The sequence below is a fragment of the Doryrhamphus excisus genome, chromosome 7 (genome assembly GCF_030265055.1).
Source record: "Doryrhamphus excisus isolate RoL2022-K1 chromosome 7, RoL_Dexc_1.0, whole genome shotgun sequence".
NCBI classification, from domain to species: Eukaryota; Metazoa; Chordata; class Actinopteri; order Syngnathiformes; family Syngnathidae; genus Doryrhamphus; species Doryrhamphus excisus.
This window is the reverse complement of record NC_080472.1, coordinates 15,087,710-15,094,604: the sequence shown is the minus strand read 5'-3', so window position 1 is coordinate 15,094,604 and position 6,895 is coordinate 15,087,710. Positions and strand designations below refer to the sequence as shown.

General features: G+C 40.8%; 1 protein-coding gene across 3 annotated transcripts in view; it reads left to right on the top strand.

Annotated features, from left to right (window-relative positions):
• The first annotated feature begins 2,341 nt into the window (after nt 1-2,341).
• LOC131131869 (synapsin-3-like) overlaps nt 2,342-6,895 on the top strand; it is an 81,172-nt gene continuing 76,618 nt past the window's right edge. Inside the window, exon 1 of one of the 3 annotated variants that reach the window (XM_058076853.1) lies at nt 2,342-2,540. The gene's annotated coding sequence lies outside the window, so the exon portion shown is untranslated. The remainder of the gene's footprint in view (nt 2,541-6,895) is intronic. The other 2 variants (XM_058076855.1, XM_058076852.1) reach the window with 2 other exon arrangements.

The following is a 6,895-nucleotide window of genomic DNA, read 5'->3' as shown; positions in this document are numbered from 1 at the left end:
CTTTGGGCGAGAGTCAGGGTACACCCTGGACTGGTCGCCAGCCAATCACATATAGACAAACAACCATTCACAATGTATTTAAAAAAAATTCATAATTACTACTTAGTCATGCCATTTTCTATTCAAAGTCAGATTTTGTTTATTTGAGGGATTATTGTTTCAATTTCTCACTCTAACAAGCATGGTGCATTTATGTACGTAGTATTCTAGAAATAAATCCCTGTGTTTTGGGGTTGAAGAAAACAAACACGCAGTACCATACGCTTAATAGGCATATCAATAATATTTTTGAGAGCTCCACTTATATAAGAATGATTATTTAGCCTGATTGCACCTTCATACGTATTTGCACAACATGACATGTTCAAAAAGTGAACTTGGAACAAAACAAAAGTGGGATTCTTATAGAAAAAAGATTATCGGATGTCCTGTTATCCCTGAAGTAGTCCCTGAATGAACTACTAGGAGTGCAGTAGTGCATGCAGCAACAACAGATCCCGATATGAAGATATGCATGCTGACAGCATGCCTCTGCAAGCAAAGCTAGCACAGCTGATTTGGCTAAAAATGGCCACTTACATTATATGTGACATTTATCAGGCACAACACGAGAGCCGTTATTTCTCTCTTGATAAGAAGAAGCGTTAATTATAATGTGGTATTGGCTTTTGAATGTAATCCTCCACTCTCCCCGTGCACATGTATTGCACTATATTCACAAACACTGCTGCCTGAGATGTGTTTACATGCTACTCAGAGGAGAGAGGTGCTTGCTCTTTATCCTCAAATACTGCACACATTTCAAAAGGCATCTTCATCTGTGCAGATTTAGTCTCAAACATCCTTTGATGTATGCTTATCTTGCCACTCTAATGTAGTGTGTATCTTATGGAGCTTGTGAATCTTTTAGCACATAAAATAAAATAAATGTTTCAGGACTTTGGGGTGCTTTGTAGTCTTCTGCCCACACTTTCTTAAAAATAACTGCAAGCAATCGGGCAGCCAGACAAGTGTGGAGAGCCAAAACAAGAGAATATATGGCTTAGAAACAACACCGCCGGCAAAAAACCATTGCAGATAACTCTGCAAGTGGCATATGTACAAGCAGGTTCAGTGTGGGGGTTTTATGAGTACAAAAAGTAGATAAGAAGAGGCAATAAAATGGCTTTTCTTTATTGTGTAGATGCTGCCTATTAAGATGAATGTGCCCTATGGGAAATGGAGCTGCAGGATGCAACAGCCCACCCAGCGACAGTAAGTGTATGCACTGACATTAACCAGCCTAAGCAGCTACTTCCTGTCTGAGAGGTGCCTGTGGCGGCCACTGAGACTTCTCTTGGCTGTCGTTTCCTGGTAGGAAGAGATGTTCCTGCTGAGATGTCTGCAAGCATATTAACATTTGATTGTGCTGTGTTGAGACAACTTTGTGAACACATTTTCTGGTTTGCTGCTAAGTTACACAATATGTGTTTAGGCCAGATGTGGTTTGCAATAGGATTGGGTGACAACATATTAAACAACACACATTGAGTTAGTGATGGATCACAGCTTCTCATTAAACTGTAGTTGTTCTTGAATTAATGTTAATAAATGTTAATAGTTGTTTGGTTAGCTTTCCACTTGGTTAAGGCGAACTGTAAACAAGACGGAATTGAAATGATTTTCTGTGTCATCCTTCCTTCCACGCTATTTGTTCTTACATTGATTTCCTCCTTTGCTGTTTTTTTTGCTTACAGTCGCTATGGCCACCAGAGGGCGTCATTACTTCGCTGACTGTAAATATTGTTCCAATATTTTCCATGTCCCATCAGTGATGACCAGGGGCGTATTTAGTCATTTGGGGACCAGAGGCAAACCTAGTCATTGGGGTCCTCCACATGCTCCTTTTTTAAAATACATTTTAACCAAATGTATATTTCTGTTCCACTAAAATGTTTTCACTGCGTGTTATTCTGATCACAATCAGAATAAATAGCGTCAATGGCAAAAATCAGTCATTTCTCGTTACTATGTACTGTTGAGTTTATATAAATTTTGTTAATTTTGTTGTAACAAAAGGGAGTCATGATATTATTTTGTCGATATTGTTACCTTTTAAATTGTTCAGAAATACGTTTGTTGATGAAAACTTTTTTTCCTGGGTTTATTGTGATTAGAAATATGATCAACAAATTAAAAAATATCGAAACAACCGTCTCGATACCAAAGTTCACAGTATCGGCCATCTCCATCTCCTGTTTCAATCACACCCAATTTATTTACACACAGACCTGACTGAAACGCCCCCAATTTGTCTCTGGTCCAATCAGCGTCAAGGAACGACTGACTGCAGTAATGAACGCGCCCCTCTTTCCCCCGGCATGCATTGCGGAAGTGTCTGCGTGAGGGAGGAGAGAGAGAGCGAAGGTGGGGGGCTTGGCTTGGCCGGGTTGCTTGGAATTAGGAGGACAGCAGGGAAGAAGAAGAAGAGGCAGCAGCATCCTTAAAAGAAAGAAGAGAAAGAAGGCTCCCCATCTTACTCATCACTGATAACCGCTCAGGTAAATTGCTTCCTGTTTTAAATCTCTATTCGCTATTTTCTCCACATTCCACTGACGCGGGTGGGCTGTTGTGGGCTGCTGCATTAGACACAATGAAGCAATGAAACACCTTTTTGCCACATTGTCAAGTGAGAGGGGTTGAATCTGGATGCCCTAGCTTGATGCGTCAAGCTAGTTGAGGGAGGGGGGGCAGCTAGGTGATTCCCTCAGCACTGTCTGCAGCCTTTAGCCCAGTCACTCCTCTGGTGCCTGGGGGGGCAGGGTACTATCAATTAGTGTGTGATGGTGACCTCACCACCTTTCACAGCTTAAGGCAAAAATAGTACTACAATTAATTCCAATTACACAGAGTCCATTTGCTTAATTGTTTTGTAGTTTGCTGTTCAGATGGAATTCACCTAACAAATTCCCGTTTACAGTACTATGCACTCTATGTACTGTATTTTTTTCAGCTTCTTCTTAAAGGGTGAACATTTAGCAAAACGCGTATCTCTACTGCAGCGGTGCTCAGGCATTTCAAGCATTTCCAAATTCCTTGTTTTAAACCTTTAAAGACACACTTGAGTCGCCAAAATATTGGTAATGGTAATGGTTTAATTTCATTTGAACATGCATCAGATTATAATTGAGTGCATCACATAATCAGTTCACAGTTCCACATGTCCAAAAGGAGTAGGAAGAAGCAAAGCTTATTAAATCCTACCCCTCCATCTGGTACTTTTACAATCAGTAACTGTTACATTTGTTCACTTTCCTAATATGGTTTAAGGTTTTTTTTTTGTTTGTTTTGTTTTTTTTTTGTCACGTACTTTGTCAAGTACGAGGTGATATGACCATACAATGACATAATGAGTACCATAGTAAGTGTCAATATAGTGATATATATAGCACATCATGACTGGTTCAAGACTCTTCATCCTTGTATTTAGCAAACATCAACTGCTTGTATTGTTTCTTCAGTTGCAATCTGTAGATCCAAACAACACGACAACTTACAATACTTACAATACTACTACCTACAATATACATACACACAACAAAAAAACACACACCCACATATTCCTACCGCAAGGCATGCTGGATAGCTTGTGGTGCTCTTTCTTTGTCGCATTTTTGCTGGATTTCATAATATGCATATTGTTGTTGCAGCTGGACTACCCAGCATGCCTTGCGGGCATTTTGATAGAACAGTTTTAAGTTGCGTGTTATGTCTAGCTAGCAGCTAAACATAGTTAGATGTATGTATGTAATGTGTTAACTTGCTGTGGATGTCTTGTGTTTTTGTTTCCTTGCACATGAGCAAGTGTGTTGTTCTGTTTGATACGCATTTATTGCCAAATGAGCAAGAATAATGATGTCACTCTTACGTGAAAGGTATACACAGGCTGTAGAAAGTCTCACCGTAGGTTTCGTCCCTGTATTTCAGGAAATCAGCGATTCTCACTTAAGATAATATTAAAGTGGACCTATTATTGTTATTTTTCAACCCTTTGTATTGAGTTGTAGTCTCCTATAGAGCAGCTAGACACAATAACTTGCACAGAAAACTTTTTAGATTTTCCAGAATCTGCACCTATTCCATTTGTATTTGTGTCTTTGTGCTTCCTGCCAAAACCGTCTATTTTCATTTATTCCACCACAGCCCGACTTCGGGCATGCCCTCGCCTCTGTGATTAGTCATGTGCCCAAAGTGCTTCCTAAGTATGAACTACATAAGGAAGTTCATCCCTCTGTGACATCACAAAGGGACAGTTCTACCACACTTTTTGAAACCGAGCATTTTGAGCCATGCCAAACTTCTTTCAGGGCTCACTTCCAAATGCCTCATAGTCAGGAGTGTAAGACCATAGTCAGCCATAGTCTTTCCAACGAGGCCTCCTACAGGGTCAGACGTACCCTGAACACCTCCCCAGGGAAGCGTCCGGGAGGTATCTTGACCAGTGTCTGAGCCACCTCATCTGGCTCCCCTCAATGCAGAGGGGCAGCGGTTGTACTTCAGCCACCCTACGAAGAAAACTAATTTCGATGGCTTGTATCCGCGATCTTGTCCTTTTGGCTGTTGCCCAAAGGTCATGACCATAGGTGAGGGCAAGAACGTAGATTGACCGGTAAATTGAGAGCTTTGCCTTTCGGCTCAGTCTGCATCACTGCAGACGGCGTACCAATTCACCTGTTGATCTCATGTTCCATGCTTCCCTCGCTCATGAATATACCGTCATATATATTTTTTTGACTTTTTTTTCATTGTACTTTTCTTAAAAGTAATGTTAAAATCTCATCATGTCTCCTTCTTGTAGACCCAATCTCGTGTATCGTCTTGTGACACCCCTAGCTGTCACTATATCAAATATCTTATATATAAGAGCTCAATACTTAGCATTGGCGTATAAATACAGTGGAGTACACTATGCCCCCTATTCCTCCTGAACACGTCCCCCTACAAATAGCAGCCCTTTCAAATATATTCCTCATATAGATTGAAAAGTGCTGTCAAACAATTCCATGCAACCAATCAAACAAAAAATCAGGTCATTGACTGTCAATCAAATCAGGTTGAAAGCACTGAATATTGATGATAATGACCCCACGCAATTGACTAAATGCCTTGAATTATTTATCCGGTAATCACGGGGAAGACACAAGTGTTCTCTCCATAAACAATCATCGCACTGCTTTGTTTCCCAACAGATGCTCCTCAGCATGAAAGCTAAGCTAATGAGCCTGCTTTTTCATTGTATAATGATAATTGGATTACGACACTGACCTTCTTTTTTTTTTTGTCCTGGTTAAGCTGTACAACAAATGTGCACCGGACTTCACAGAGAACATCTTAAGGTTGGATCAATATGCTAATTGTATTTATGTGGGAGGGATTTATCAATAACTCGTCGTAGCTTAAAGACTTTACTTACCTCTGATTCTTAATTGGTCATTAGGAATTCTGTAGAGATGGAAGGGATGCACTGTGCACTACTTGGGCACAGAACGACATGACATCAGATGTAGGATGTCGAAGTACATCCCTTCAGATATCAACTATGACAGCCCTCTCTCCACAGGGATGAAAACAGGGGTTCAGAACATTCAAAGAGAGATTCTCCCATCCCTCAATTGGAAGACAGGTGGTGTCAAGTGACTTGTTGGCATCTTTGCTTCATCTCAACTGACTTTACGTCCCTAGTTGCAAAAGCAATATAGGATTTATTTGTACTTTTTTAATATATATTTTTTTCATTTTTATAAATTTCTTACAGCGTTCATCTTGGTGATCTATCTAAACTATATCGTAAATACCTCAACTAATCCTCTATTCAACAATTATTTTCTTTGGATTCATCAAGCCATCGGGGGGGGTTCCCAAATTTTTTTGTAGCACTCCCCCTTTTGGAGATGAATTTACTTTCTGTTATTGAAGCAGACTATTTAGGTCTGTCCAAAAATGTTAGGCTATGGCTATATTGGCTGTCTCCATTTACTGCCTGTTTACAAATGACGCCCTCTCAGTTCTGGTGAATTAACGCCCTGGCTATAATTACAACATCAGAGCGGTATGTATCTGAAGGTGTACATTTAGTGCTCATCCAAAATAAACCCGATTAGCCTTGCTGGAGGCCTGCATCGTGGTTGCATTGTATTGTTTTGCTGCACTGATTTTTACCTCCTCTTTCCCTTCTGAATGGAGTTTTCGGAGTTATCTAATCTCTGCAGTGGTTGTTTTCTCGCCCCTGCCTGTGCATCTGAGTTTGGCGTCTGCCTTGAGAAGCACGGTGAGGTCACAGAGGAGGCTGATGACTTGGCCGTGCCTCACCAGCTCACCAGTGTTCTGGCGCCTCGAGTGTTCTGTCACTGCACTTGTCAGAGTTCTCAGCTCAGGGATGACTTCCTGAATCCTCCTGGAGTGAGTAGTACTTTCAGATTTAGCTCCTGAAAGATACTTTTTTTTTTTACCTCTGAAGTTTTGGTTCGAAACATGCAATGAGGACGGTGAGAAGTTGAGAGTATATTTTCACACTCTGAAATAACAGCTTCGCAAGCCTCGCTGCGATTCAAAATAAGCAGCAGACTTTCACACAACCTCCCACGACACACAGGCTGGTCCTAGAATAAGGATGGCTGCTTGCAGAGTCAGTACCATAGTGGAAGTTAAGGATTTTCAAAATGATTCTTATACTCACATTAAGATCTCCATGGAAATCTCGACAGATGCTCTTTTTAATCTACTGACTCACATCAGTCAGGTGACAGGGCATTACAGACACAATTTGTCACGGTGTTAACGTCACTGTTTGTCGAGCATGTCGTCTCGCTGTGCTTCTGTTGTGTCTTAAAGCCATAAATGACTTAAAGAGTGGGGT